The 15,000-nt window shown below is 61.7% G+C and overlaps 2 non-coding genes across 2 annotated transcripts; both read right to left on the reverse strand.

Moving 5' to 3' along the window:
* Nucleotides 1–415: 415 nt before the first annotated feature.
* On the reverse strand, nt 416–568 carry LOC142792921 (5.8S ribosomal RNA). Its single transcript, XR_012891302.1, has one exon. It is a non-coding gene; the product is annotated as a 5.8S ribosomal RNA (ribosomal RNA).
* Nucleotides 569–2,287: 1,719 nt separating this feature from the next.
* Nucleotides 2,288–4,102, reverse strand: LOC142792936 (small subunit ribosomal RNA). The gene has a single exon (XR_012891316.1). It is a non-coding gene; the product is annotated as a small subunit ribosomal RNA (ribosomal RNA).
* Nucleotides 4,103–15,000: the final 10,898 nt, after the last annotated feature.

The following is a 15,000-nucleotide window of genomic DNA, read 5'->3' on the forward strand; positions in this document are numbered from 1 at the left end:
AGCGCAACGCAAGGCTGCGATCTCGCGCACTTTGCGCACGGCTGGAGAAGCTTTGCTGGCCGGCTTTCGCTCCTCGTGTTTACCGTGCGTTAAAGTTGCGCGTCCGTGGCTCTCGCAGCTCTTGCGCGCCCGGTCGCAGAGAGGAGTACGCAACCTCGACCGCACTTTCCCTGCAGGCTTCCTTCCGACTCGAAGTCCTGCGGCGGTCTCAACGAGGTGCCACATCCTCAATGCAGTCGGTCGCCCCCGTTTCGGTTGGGCTCTGGCACGACGGTCGCCACCGTCTCGCCCTTGAGTGGCCGCTGTTGGCGCTCGCTGTGAGGTGTTCAGCGTGCTGTCCGTGTTGCCGACGCGGTCAAAACGAGTCGACGGCTCACGTTCCCTTGTGCGCCGAAGGCTCTCTTGATATGTGATCCGACCCTCAGACAGACGAAGCCAAGGGAAGACCCAAGGCCGCAATGTGCGTTCAAAGAATCAGTGCTCAGTGTGTCCTGCAATTCACACCAAGTCTCGCAGCTGGCTGCGTTCTTCATCGACCCGAGAACCGAGTGATCCACCGCTTAGAGTCGTGAAAAAGTGTTTGTTCAATTCCGTGCAGTCAAAACCAAACGTTTCTGGCACTCGGCCAAACAGTGGCCAAGAAGGGCGCTTTTCAGCGCACGCTTGGACTCCAAAACTCTGCCGCGCCTTTTTCGGCTGCCGCAAATCGAGCAAACGGTGTGTTTCGGACGGCGTTTCGCTTTCGCTACTTGCGAGTGCTTTCGTGGTCCACCCCTCTATAAATACTCGGGAGGCGTCGAAGCCGGTTCTCCAAGCCGGACCCGTAGGTATCGTTGTGTGCTCGCTCTCATTGGCCCGCCTAACCAGAAAATGCCTGCGGTACACCCATTTGGATAAGAGTGCACGCAGATGCGGGCCTCGACGGCTACACATTTCCTCGGGCGGCCGCCTCCCGGCCTCCGTGGAGCGCGGGATGCACGGTCCCATCGACAAGCCTCTCCCGTTTTTACCGTGGCGTCGCGGTTCACCACGGCAGGCGGGTCGGTCTCCTCCGCATAAAAAGGGGGACCCCCGCTTTTTGTTCCACGAAATCGCACAAGCTTTTTTCGCATCCACGGTTTGCCACCGCACACCAAAATGCCGATCCGGCTGCCTACTTTAGCCAACAGGTGGAGCCAGGCGCGCCGTACTTGCGCGGCACTTCCCACGTCCACCGAAGTCGGTGCCAAGGACCACTTTCGGCGCCGGAGCCGCGTACGAGCCTACTCGAGGCGGAAGAACGAAGCCAGCAAGGGCCTGGCCGCAAGTGCGTTCAATTGTCGGGACGTCCAAGTCCCTCGTTCTTCCGTGCTTCCTCTTTCGGCAAGTCGTTGCGGCACCTTCCCAAAGCGCGCAGACCCGCTAATCGCGACGAGCGCGACGTGGCCGTGCCGCCTTTCCCTCGGCAGCAAGCAAAACGCCTGGCAACGTCGACGCTCCCCTAACCGCGATCTCGCACCGTGTTTCGTGTGGCGAATTCAAAAGCCGGCCGGCGCTGCTGCAACCATTACGGTCGGTACGCATACGCCGCGGAGGGCGGGACGGTCATCGGAGCGTGCGGTTCCTCCATCGAGTACTGCGCACCTCGGCCGTCGCATCGCCGTGCCATGACCGGCCGCGCGTCAACGCGAACCGGTGCCAGCGAGATCCCTCGCCTGCAAGAACCGACCGGCAGCCTCCGTCACCCGAGGACGCGGAGGCGCTTGCCGCGGACGGCGGGACGGTATGCACTGGTGCACAGCGGACCCGTCACATCGCCAGTTCCTTGACCGACCGCCGACGCTTGTGCCGTTCCTCTCGTACTTGGCAGTCGCCGCGCGATTGTCGGGTCTCGTTCTTGCACGCTCGAACGGTCGGGAGGGCACTCGGCTGGCGTTTCGGGAACGCGCAGCCTCGCCTTCTACCGACGTAACCACGACTCGCCGTTCGCGCTCCGCCGCTCCTGTTTACAGTACTAGGCGGTCCCGCAGCGGTCGGGTCGCGCATTTCGAGCGCTTCGAGCCACGGTGCAGTGGCGGGTCGAAAGCCGACCTATGAGTGCGTTGCGCCGTTTGTACCCGCGTCCGCCACCTGGCCGACCGTCCAAGGTCGCGGTGTTGGCGTCCGCTGGGCGCAACAATTTGTCACGGGGTGCCGCTCCACATTCAGGCAGCCCCGTGGGGAAAAGCCGACCCCGCGTCCAAACGGGGTCAGCGGCAGAAAGTGTCGGGCGCAGACGCAGCTGAGGCGCTCACCCTTCACAATCCGTTAATGATCCTTCCGCAGGTTCACCTACGGAAACCTTGTTACGACTTTTACTTCCTCTAAATGATCAAGTTTGGTCATCTTTCCAACAGACCGGCGCAACCGAAAGGCCGCGCCGGACATCGGTCCGAAGACCTCACTAAATCATTCAATCGGTAGTAGCGACGGGCGGTGTGTACAAAGGGCAGGGACGTAATCAACGCGAGCTTATGACTCGCGCTTACTGGGAATTCCTCGTTCAAGGGGAACAATTGCAAGCCCCTATCCCAATCACGAAAGAAGTTCCACGGGTTACCCAGTCTTTTCAGACAGGGATAAAGACACGCTGCTTCCTTCAGTGTAGCGCGCGTGCGGCCCCGGACATCTAAGGGCATCACAGACCTGTTATTGCTCTGTTTCGTGCGGCTAGGAGCCGCTTGTCCCTCTAAGAAGGTTGTAAGGTGCTGGGAACCCCGCACCTATTTAATAGGCTAGAGTCTCGTTCGTTATCGGAATTAACCAGACAAATCGCTCCACCAACTAAGAACGGCCATGCACCACCATCCACCGAATCAAGAAAGAGCTCTCAATCTGTCAATCCTCCCAGTGTCCGGGCCGGGTAAGTTTTCCCGTGTTGAGTCAAATTAAGCCGCAGGCTCCACTCCTGGTGGTGCCCTTCCGTCAATTCCTTTAAGTTTCAGCTTTGCAACCATACTTCCCCCGGAACCCAAATACTTTGGTTTCCCGGAAGCTGCCCGCCGAGTCATTTGAGTAACTCAGGCGGATCGCTGGTTGGCATCGTTTATGGTCAGAACTAGGGCGGTATCTGATCGCCTTCGAACCTCTGACTTTCGTTCTTGATCAATGAAAACATTCTTGGCAAATGCTTTCGCAGTAGTTCGTCTTGCGACGGTCCAAGAATTTCACCTCTAGCGCCGCAATACGAATGCCCCCGTCCGTCCCTCTTAATCATTACCTCGTATTCCAAAAACCAACAGAACAGAAACGAGGTCTTGTTCTATTATTCCATGCAAGTTTATTCAGGCGACTCGCCTGCGTTGAGCACTCTAATTTTTTCAAAGTAAAAGCACCGGCCATCTCGAGGCACACAATGAAGTGCACCAAGAAAGAACCGGCATGATGTTCAGTCCGAGCCGTCGCATCGGGTAGATGCACTACTCGTCTGGAACTGAGATCCAACTACGAGCTTTTTAACCGCAGCAGCTTTAGTATACGCTATTGGAGCTGGAATTACCGCGGCTGCTGGCACCAGACTTGCCCTCCAATTGATCCTCGTTAAAGGATTTAGAGTGTACTCATTTCAATTACGGGGCCTCAAAAGAGTCCCGTATTGTTATTTTTCGTCACTACCTCCCCGTGCCGGGAGTGGGTAATTTGCGCGCCTGCTGCCTTCCTTGGATGTGGTAGCCGTTTTTCAGGCTCCCTCTCCGGAATCGAACCCTGATTCTCCGTTACCCGTAACAACCATGGTAAGCAAGTAACCTACCATCGAAAGTTGATAAGGCAGACACTTGAAAGAAACGTCGCCGGCTCGTGGCCATGCGATCAGCACAAAGTTATCCAGAGTCACCACACAATACGGGCCGAAACCCGATCGATCTTGGTCTAATAAAAGCACCCGTTACCCAAAGGGCTCCAGGCTCACTGCATGTATTAGCTCTAGAATTGCCACAGTTATCCAAGTAGGAAGAAACGATCTAAGGAACCATAACTGATTTAATGAGCCATTCGCGGTTTCGCCTTATTTCGGCATGTACTTAGACATGCATGGCTTAATCTTTGAGACAAGCATATGATTACTGGCAGGATCAACCAGGTAATCGTTCGACTGCGCGTCCGTCCTCGCCTTCGGCGGGCCGGACGCAGTCTGTGTGCGGCGGAGGCCACCTTCAGGCGCCCCAACACGCTTATTTTGCACTCCGAGATGACGGCGTTCGAGCTCGCTACGGCACAACCTTCCCGAAAGACGAGTGGGAGCCGTGCGGCAAGAAGCACGTTCATGCTCGCTCTTTTTCGTTGCATCGACTCGGTCGCGCCGTGCGGGTTGCCCAAGCCCGCTGCACTGTCGGTGGACCGGCCGGAACTAGCAACGGAGCCGAGACTGCAAAGCCGCCAGACGACGGGTCACGCCCGCGTCTTCGGCGCTTTCGCATCTGAATCGCCCGAGGACGACACGGAACACACCTCGATATCGTGGTAAAACGGCACCGTCCGACAACCAGCCCCTAACGCATCAAGCGGATGAGGCTGCAGACGACTGCCGTGGATTCCCCTGGAGCAGACCCGAGGACACGCTTGACGAGGCCGAAGCCCGCCGCATATCAGACACCCGGTCGCTTTCGCGTACGCCGCTCACGAGAACCCCCACATAATAGCAGCGATAAGTACCCAGACCTCCTTGGGCACTAATACGAGCGTACTCGAGAAAATTTCACCGCGGGTGTGCCCCGAAACGTGTGGCACGTTGAGCGTGCCACAAGTCTACGTCGCTCTCAAACCCGCCGAGGTCGTAGAATTTGCGACCCTACTCACGAAATTCCCACCGAGGATACGGCCGCAAACGTACCGCACCTTGGGTAGGCCACGAGTTTGTGCAACACTACGCTGACGGCACAGCACCGAGGTCGTGCGCGCACGCACGGGAAAATTCCGCCGCGGTTTCTGCCGAAAACGTGAGGCACCACGACTCTCCGCAAGTTCGCGTCGACTGCGAAAGACCGAAGTCGTGAACGACGTGTCCGCTACTCGCCGCCGACACGCTGGACACCAAACGTACAACGACTCGACGGCGTCGTAGAGGCCCACGACGCGGTTTTCCTTAACGACGTCTCGGCGTGGCACCGACAGGTTAGAACGGCCGACCAACGTTCCCTGTCCGCCGTTCGGCTCAGTCGAAGGGCTCGGCGACTTCGGCAACGCTGCGAAGCCGCACGGTGACGCACGCCATGTCCCCATTTTTTTTTTTTTTTCTTTCTGCGTCTGCCGGGGTGCCCCTATAATAGCAGCGATAAGCACCCAGACCGCCGTGGGTCGCTCGCCCCGGCTGACGTGGTTTTTCGTACTCCTGCGGCGGTCGCCGTCAAGCACGTCCAAATACGCTACTTTCGTGGGCGCATTCACGCTCTTTCGCTTCGCCGGAGTGCCAGCACTCACTCTGCCAAAAACGGCGAACATCCGAGCGGCGGTTCCCACTTTTGCGTCGGCGTCGCAAACCCCGCCCCGGCAGACGAGGTTTGCCGTACTCGTGCGACGGTGGCCGGCGGGCACGTCGAAAGACGCCGATATCGTGCGCGAATTGGCGCACCTTGGCTTCACCGGAGTGCCGCCACTGACTCCTCCAAAAACGGCGAAGATCCGAGCGGCGCTTCCCACTTTCGCATCGGCGTCCCGAACTCCGCCCCGGCTGACGCGGTTTACCGTACTCGTGCGACGGTCGCCGGCGAGCACGTGGAAAGACGCCGATATCGTGCCCGAATCGGCTCCGTTCGGCTTCGCCGGAGTGCCAGCACTGGCTCGGCGAAAGACGACGAACATCCGAGCGACGGTTCTCACTATTGCGTACGCGTCGCAAACCCCGCCCCGGCAGACGCACTTTGCCGTACTCGTGCGACGGTCGCCGGCGAGCACGTAGAAAGACGCCGATATCGTGCCGGAATCGGCCCCGTTTGGCTTCGCCGGAGTGCCAGCACTCACTCGGCCACAAACGGCGAACATCCGAGCGGCGGTTCCCACTTAGCCGTCGGCGTCCCGAACTCCGCCCCGGCAGACGCGGTTGCCGAGCTCGTGCGACTAGCGACCGCGAAGCCGTCTCGCGACGCCGCTTTCGTGCGCGGCTCCCACTGCGACCTGGGTCACCCGAGGTCGACGAGCAAGAAAGAATGTCGAAAAAAAATTTTTTTTTTTTTTGCGTCTGCCGGGGTGCCCCTATAATAGCAGCGATAAGCACCCAGACCGCCATGGGTCGCTCGCCCCGGCTGACGTGGTTTTTCGTTTTCCTGCGGTGGTCGTCGTCAAGCACGTCCAAACACGCCACTTTCGTGGGCGCATTCGCGCTCTTTCGCTTCGCCGGAGTGCCAGCACTCACTCTGCCAAAAACGGCGAACATCCTAGTGGCGGTTCCCACTTTTGCGTCGGCGTCGCCAACCCCGCCCCGGCATACGCGGTTTGCCGTACTCGTGCGGCGGTGGCCGGCGGGCACGTCGAAAGACACCGATATCGTGCGCGAGTCGATGCTTCTTGGTCTCGCAGGAGGGCCGCCACTCACTCCTGCAAAAACGGCGAAGATCCGAGCGGCGCTTCCCACTTTTTCGTCGGCATCGCAAACCTCGCCCCGGCAGACGCGCTTTGCCGTACTCGTGCGACGGTCGCCGGCGAGCACGTCGAAATACGCCGATATCGTGCCCGAATCGGCCCCGTTTCGCTTCGCCGGAGTGCCAGCACTCACTCGGCCAAAAACGGCGAACATCCGAGCAGCGGTACCCACTTAGCCGTCGGCATCCCGAACTCCGCGCCGGCTGACGCGGTTGCCGAGCTCGTGCGACTAGCGACCGCGAACGCGTCTCGCGACGCCGCTTTCGTGCGCGGCTCCCATTGCGACCTGGGTTACCCGAGCTCGACCAGCAAAAAAGAAGGTCGAAAAAAAATTTTTTTTTTCTGCGTCTGCCGGGGTGCCCCTATAATAGCAGCGATAAGCACCCAGACCGCCGTGGGTCGCTCGCCCCGGCTGACGTGGTTTTTCGTACTCCTGCAGCGGTCGCCGTCAAGCACGTCCAAATACGCCACTTTCGTGGGCGCTTTCGCGCTCTTTCGCGTCGCCGGTGTGCCAGCACTCACTCTGCCAAAAACGGCGAACATCCTAGTGGCGGTTCCCACTTTTGCGTCGGCGTCGCCAACCCCGCCCCGGCATACGCGGTTTGCCGTACTCGTGCGGCGGTGGCCGGCGGGCACGTCGAAAGACACCGATATCGTGCGCGAGTCGATGCTTCTTGGTCTCGCAGGAGGGCCGCCACTCACTCCTGCAAAAACGGCGAAGATCCGAGCGGCGCTTCCCACTTTTTCGTCGGCATCGCAAACCTCGCCCCGGCAGACGCGCTTTGCCGTACTCGTGCGACGGTCGCCGGCGAGCACGTCGAAATACGCCGATATCGTGCCCGAATCGGCCCCGTTTCGCTTCGCCGGAGTGCCAGCACTCACTCGGCCAAAAACGGCGAACATCCGAGCAGCGGTACCCACTTAGCCGTCGGCATCCCGAACTCCGCGCCGGCTGACGCGGTTGCCGAGCTCGTGCGACTAGCGACCGCGAACGCGTCTCGCGACGCCGCTTTCGTGCGCGGCTCCCATTGCGACCTGGGTTACCCGAGCTCGACCAGCAAAAAAGAAGGTCGAAAAAAAATTTTTTTTTTCTGCGTCTGCCGGGGTGCCCCTATAATAGCAGCGATAAGCACCCAGACCGCCGTGGGTCGCTCGCCCCGGCTGACGTGGTTTTTCGTACTCCTGCAGCGGTCGCCGTCAAGCACGTCCAAATACGCCACTTTCGTGGGCGCTTTCGCGCTCTTTCGCGTCGCCGGTGTGCCAGCACTCACTCTGCCAAAAACGGCCAACATCCGAGCGGCGGTTCCCACTTTTGCGTCGGCGTCGTAAACCCCGCCCCGGCAGACGCGGTTTGCCCTACTCGTTCGACGGTCGCCGGCGAGCGCGTCGAAAGACGCCGATATCGTGCGCTAATTGGCGCTCCTTGGCTTCTCCGGAGTGCCGCCACTCACTCCTCCAAAAACGGCGAAGATCCGAGCGGCGTTCTCCACTTTCGCATCGGCGTCCCGAACTCCGCCCGGGCTGACGCGGTTTACCGTACTCGTGCGACGGTCGCCGCCGGGCACGTCGAAAGACGCCGATATCGTGCCGTAATCGGCCCCGTTTGGCTTCGCCCGAGTGCCAGCACTCACTCGGCCAAAAACGGCGAACATCCGAGCAGCGTTTCCCACTTTCGCATCGGCGTCCCGAAGCCCGCCCCGGCAGACGCGGTTTGCCCTACTCGAGCGACGGTCGCCGGCGATCACGTCGAAAGGCGCCGAATTCGTGCACGAATCGATGCTTCTTGGTCTCGCAGGAGGGCCGCCACTCACTCCTGCAAAAACGGCGAAGATCCGAGTTGCGCTTCCCACTTTTTCGTCGGCGTCCCGAACTACGCCCCGGCTGACGCGGTTTACCGTACTCGTGCGACGGTCGCCGGCGGGCACTTCAAAATACGCCGATTTCGTGGGCGCATTCACGCTGTTTCGCTTCCCCGGAGTGCCAACACTCACTCTGCCGAAAGCGGCGATCATCCGAGCGGCGGTTCCCACTTTTGCGTCGGCTTCGCAAACGGCGCCCCGGCAGACGCGCTCGTGCGACGTACTCGTGCGACGGTCGCCGGCGAGCACGTCGAAAGACGCCGATATCGTGCTCGAATCGACCCCGTTTCGCTTCGCCGGAGTGCTGCCAGTCACGGCGCAGAGAACGGCGAACAAGTGTTTTTTTTTTTTTTCCTAGAATTTGTGTTATAGAAGGCACATTTGATATCGGACGATAATTTTCAACTTTATCACGCGCACCGATTTTCGTGTAGAGGTTTGCAAGTTTATGGGAATTTCTCCACTTGGAATAATGCGATTTAGTAGTACTACGAGAACTTCATGGATGTACTCAAGGGTACGGGGCAAGTCAGTTACGTCAACACCTGCAGATTTTTTACACTTCAAACTGAAAATTGTTGGTTGTGAGTCCTCGTGTGATATTAAAGGCCGATTCGCTAACACATAGAACAAAGAAAGAAAGGAAGAAAAAACGCCCGCGCTCGCTCAAGAAACCTGGGTTCGCAACAAGTGGCAACAACAAGCAACCGAGCGAGTGCGCCAAAACCCGTGGCGGCCGAACAAACGCGAAGTCCCAACCGCGTCAGCCGGGGCGGCACGGGACAGGAAAAATCACTTCAGCCGGGGCGGCGGGGCACCGAATAAACCTCGTCACCTCGTCGCAGGATAAAAGAGGAAACAAAAAGTCTAAACAGCGTCTGCTGGAGCGAATGCGTAATAAAACAACAACAACAACAAAAAAAAAACACCCGCGCTCAAGAAGTCTGCAATCCTCACAAAAGGCGACTGTGACCGAGCAGCGTCAGCCGGGGCCGTGCGGAAACGGAAAAACCGCGACTACCGGGGCGTCGAGGCACCGAAAAATCCACTTCAGCCGCGGCGAAAAAAAAAAACAAAAAGAAAGACGGAGGGGGGGGGGGGGAACCACGTCTGCCGGGGCGAAGGAAAAAAAAAAACGCGTCTGCCGGGGCGAGCCCGGGTGCGGCACCACCGGGAAAACTGTGGCAAACAGACATGGCGATCGAGTGAGTGGGCCGCCAGCCAGGCTCAGCCAAAAAGTGCAAAGTCCGAACTGCGTCAGCCGGGGCGGCAAAAACCGCGTCAGCCGGGGCGGCGCAAAAAACCGCGTCTGCCGGGGCGGCACGAAACCGCGTCAGCCGGGGCGGGGCGAAAACTGCGTCAGCCGGGGCGAAAAGAAAAAAAAAAACGCGTCTGCCGGGGCAAGCCCGGGTGCGGCACCACCGGGAAAACTGTGGCAAACAGACATGGCGATCGAGTGAGTGGGCCGCCAGCCAGGCACAGCCGAAAAGTGCAAAGTCCGAACCGTGTCAGCCGGGGCGACGCAAAAACCGCGTCAGCCGGGGCGGCGCGAAAACCGCGTCAGCCGGGGCGGCACGAAACCGCGTCAGCCGGGGCGGCGCGAAAACTGCGTCAGCCGGGGCGGCGCGAAAACCTCGTCAGCCGGGGCGAGCGAAAAGGGGGGGGGGGGAACCACGTCTGCCGGGGCGAAAGAAAAAAAAAACGCGTCTGCCGGGGCGAGCCCGGGTGCGGCACCACCGGGAAGACTGTGGCAAACAGACATGGCGATCGAGTGAGTGGGCCGCCAGCCAGGCTCAGCCCAAAAAGTGCCAAGTCCGAACTGCGTCAGCCGGGGCGGCAAAAACCGCGTCAGCCGGGGCGGCGCGAAAACCGCGTCTGCCGGGGCGGCGCGAAAACTGCGTCAGCCGGGGCGAGCCCGGGTGCGGCACCACCGGGAAAACTGTGGCTAACAGACATGGCGATCGAGTGAGTGGGCCACCAGCCAGGCTCAGCCAAAAAGTGCCAAGTCCGAACTGCGTCAGCCGGGGCGGCAAAAACCGCGTCAGCCGGGGCGGCGCAAAAAAACCGCGTCTGCCGGGGCGGCACGAAACCGCGTCAGCCGGGGCGGCGCGAAAACTGCGTCAGCCGGGGCGAAAGAAAAAAAAAAACGCGTCTGCCGGGGCGAGCCCGGGTGCGGCACCACCGGGAAAACTGTGGCAAACAGACATGGCGATCGAGTGAGTGGGCCGCCAGCCAGGCACAGCCGAAAAGTGCTAAGTCCGAACTGCGTCTGCCGGGGCGGCACGAAACCGCGTCAGCCGGGGCGGCGCGAAAACCGCGTCTGCCGGGGCGGCACGAAACCGCGTCAGCCGGGGCGGCGCGAAAACTGCGTCAGCCGGGGCGAGCCCGGGTGCGGCACCACCGGGAAAACTGTGGCAAACAGACATGGCGATCGAGTGAGTGGGCCGCCAGCCAGGCACAGCCGAAAAGTGCTAAGTCCGAACTGCGTCTGCCGGGGCGGCACGAAACCGCGTCAGCCGGGGCGGCGCGAAAACCGCGTCTGCCGGGGCGGCACGAAACCGCGTCAGCCGGGGCGGCGCGAAAACTGCGTCAGCCGGGGCGAGCCCGGGTGCGGCACCACCGGGAAAACTGTGGCAAACAGACATGGCGATCGAGTGAGTGGGCCGCCAGCCAGGCACAGCCGAAAAGTGCTAAGTCCGAACTGCGTCAGCCGGGGCGGCAAAAGGCAAAAACCGCGTCAGCCGGGGCGGCGCAAAAAACCGCGTCTGCCGGGGCGGCACGAAACCGCGTCAGCCGGGGCGGCGCGAAAACTGCGTCAGCCGGGGCGAAAGAAAAAAAAAAACGCGTCTGCCGGGGCGAGCCCGGGTGCGGCACCACCGGGAAAACTGTGGCAAACAGACATGGCGATCGAGTGAGTGGGCCGCCAGCCAGGCACAGCCGAAAAGTGCTAAGTCCGAACTGCGTCTGCCGGGGCGGCACGAAACCGCGTCAGCCGGGGCGGCGCGAAAACCGCGTCTGCCGGGGCGGCACGAAACCGCGTCAGCCGGGGCGGCGCGAAAACTGCGTCAGCCGGGGCGAGCCCGGGTGCGGCACCACCGGGAAAACTGTGGCAAACAGACATGGCGATCGAGTGAGTGGGCCGCCAGCCAGGCACAGCCGAAAAGTGCTAAGTCCGAACTGCGTCTGCCGGGGCGGCACGAAACCGCGTCAGCCGGGGCGGCGCGAAAACCGCGTCTGCCGGGGCGGCGCGAAAACTGCGTCAGCCGGGGCGAGCCCGGGTGCGGCACCACCGGGAAAACTGTGGCAAACAGACATGGCGATCGAGTGAGTGGGCCGCCAGCCAGGCACAGCCGAAAAGTGCAAAGTCCGAACCGTGTCAGCCGGGGCGACGCAAAAACCGCGTCAGCCGGGGCGGCGCGAAAACCGCGTCAGCCGGGGCGGCACGAAACCGCGTCAGCCGGGGCGGCGCGAAAACTGCGTCAGCCGGGGCGGCGCGAAAACCTCGTCAGCCGGGGCGAGCGAAAAGGGGGGGGGGGGAACCACGTCTGCCGGGGCGAAAGAAAAAAAAAACGCGTCTGCCGGGGCGAGCCCGGGTGCGGCACCACCGGGAAGACTGTGGCAAACAGACATGGCGATCGAGTGAGTGGGCCGCCAGCCAGGCTCAGCCCAAAAAGTGCCAAGTCCGAACTGCGTCAGCCGGGGCGGCAAAAACCGCGTCAGCCGGGGCGGCGCGAAAACCGCGTCTGCCGGGGCGGCGCGAAAACTGCGTCAGCCGGGGCGAGCCCGGGTGCGGCACCACCGGGAAAACTGTGGCTAACAGACATGGCGATCGAGTGAGTGGGCCACCAGCCAGGCTCAGCCAAAAAGTGCCAAGTCCGAACTGCGTCAGCCGGGGCGGCAAAAACCGCGTCAGCCGGGGCGGCGCAAAAAAACCGCGTCTGCCGGGGCGGCACGAAACCGCGTCAGCCGGGGCGGCGCGAAAACTGCGTCAGCCGGGGCGAAAGAAAAAAAAAAACGCGTCTGCCGGGGCGAGCCCGGGTGCGGCACCACCGGGAAAACTGTGGCAAACAGACATGGCGATCGAGTGAGTGGGCCGCCAGCCAGGCACAGCCGAAAAGTGCTAAGTCCGAACTGCGTCTGCCGGGGCGGCACGAAACCGCGTCAGCCGGGGCGGCGCGAAAACCGCGTCTGCCGGGGCGGCACGAAACCGCGTCAGCCGGGGCGGCGCGAAAACTGCGTCAGCCGGGGCGAGCCCGGGTGCGGCACCACCGGGAAAACTGTGGCAAACAGACATGGCGATCGAGTGAGTGGGCCGCCAGCCAGGCACAGCCGAAAAGTGCTAAGTCCGAACTGCGTCTGCCGGGGCGGCACGAAACCGCGTCAGCCGGGGCGGCGCGAAAACCGCGTCTGCCGGGGCGGCACGAAACCGCGTCAGCCGGGGCGGCGCGAAAACTGCGTCAGCCGGGGCGAGCCCGGGTGCGGCACCACCGGGAAAACTGTGGCAAACAGACATGGCGATCGAGTGAGTGGGCCGCCAGCCAGGCACAGCCGAAAAGTGCTAAGTCCGAACTGCGTCAGCCGGGGCGGCAAAAACCGCGTCAGCCGGGGCGGCGCAAAAAACCGCGTCTGCCGGGGCGGCACGAAACCGCGTCAGCCGGGGCGGCGCGAAAACTGCGTCAGCCGGGGCGAAAGAAAAAAAAAAACGCGTCTGCCGGGGCGAGCCCGGGTGCGGCACCACCGGGAAAACTGTGGCAAACAGACATGGCGATCGAGTGAGTGGGCCGCCAGCCAGGCACAGCCGAAAAGTGCTAAGTCCGAACTGCGTCTGCCGGGGCGGCACGAAACCGCGTCAGCCGGGGCGGCGCGAAAACCGCGTCTGCCGGGGCGGCACGAAACCGCGTCAGCCGGGGCGGCGCGAAAACTGCGTCAGCCGGGGCGAGCCCGGGTGCGGCACCACCGGGAAAACTGTGGCAAACAGACATGGCGATTGAGTGAGTGGGCCGCCAGCCAGGCACAGCCGAAAAGTGCTAAGTCCGAACTGCGTCTGCCGGGGCGGCACGAAACCGCGTCAGCCGGGGCGGCGCGAAAACCGCGTCTGCCGGGGCGGCACGAAACCGCGTCAGCCGGGGCGGCGCGAAAACTGCGTCAGCCGGGGCGAGCCCGGGTGCGGCACCACCGGGAAAACTGTGGCAAACAGACATGGCGATCGAGTGAGTGGGCCGCCAGCCAGGCACAGCCGAAAAGTGCTAAGTCCGAACTGCGTCTGCCGGGGCGGCACGAAACCGCGTCAGCCGGGGCGGCGCGAAAACCGCGTCTGCCGGGGCGGCACGAAACCGCGTCAGCCGGGGCGGCGCGAAAACTGCGTCAGCCGGGGCGAGCCCGGGTGCGGCACCACCGGGAAAACTGTGGCAAACAGACATGGCGATCGAGTGAGTGGGCCGCCAGCCAGGCACAGCCGAAAAGTGCAAAGTCCGAACCGTGTCAGCCGGGGCGACGCAAAAACCGCGTCAGCCGGGGCGGCGCGAAAACCGCGTCTGCCGGGGCGGCACGAAACCGCGTCAGCCGGGGCGGCGCGAAAACTGCGTCAGCCGGGGCGAGCCCGGGTGCGGCACCACCGGGAAAACTGTGGCAAACAGACATGGCGATCGAGTGAGTGGGCCGCCAGCCAGGCACAGCCGAAAAGTGCTAAGTCCGAACTGCGTCAGCCGGGGCGGCAAAAACCGCGTCAGCCGGGGCGGCGCAAAAACCGCGTCTGCCGGGGCGAAATAAAAAAAAAAAACAAAGAAAAAAGCCCGCGCTTAATCAAAAGAAAACAAAGAAAAAAGCTTGCGCTTAATCAAAAGAAAACAAACAAAAAAAGTTCGCGCTTAAGCCTGGCGGTGGAACCACCGGGGCAAACAGACCTGGCGATCGAGTGAGTGGGCCGCCAGCCAGGCACAGCCAAAAAGTGCAAAGTCCGAACCGCGTCAGCCGGGGCGGCGCGAAAACCGCGTCAGCCGGGGCGGCGCGAAAACCGCGTCAGCCGGGGCGGCGCAAAAACCGCGTCAGCCGGGGCGGCGCAAAAACTGCGTCAGCCGGGGCGGCACGGAAAAACGAAAACCGCGTCAGCCGGGGCGACATCAAAATGAGGAAAAAAAAAAAAAAACTGCCTTAGGACACCTGCGTACACTTTCATGCGTTTGGGCATATCTCTCTGTAACACGCGCGCCCCTCGTTACGCGCGGCACTCTGTTTTCTCCGACACCCATATTTCGGCGGCATGTGGCACGCGCGCCCGTCCCTACGCACGGCACACCGCAGTGCTTTCTCGATATTTTTCTTTTCCTCCAACACCGTCATCTATAGGCTTTTAGTGACCTGTTGCTCGTGGCACAAGTTCGCTTGCTCTGACACCTCTTGCATGCGCACCGTTTTTGCGCACGGTGCTATGCCGCAAAGCACGGCAGTCGCATGCGTTTCTCTCAGGCACCTCTTTTTTGACACAACGCTGTGGTGCTTAGAAACACACGCGCCGCTTTTGCGCACAGAACTCCACCGTACAGCACGG

Source organism: Rhipicephalus microplus, unplaced genomic scaffold (assembly GCF_043290135.1).
Source record: "Rhipicephalus microplus isolate Deutch F79 unplaced genomic scaffold, USDA_Rmic scaffold_264, whole genome shotgun sequence".
Classification (NCBI taxonomy): Eukaryota; Metazoa; Arthropoda; class Arachnida; order Ixodida; family Ixodidae; genus Rhipicephalus; species Rhipicephalus microplus.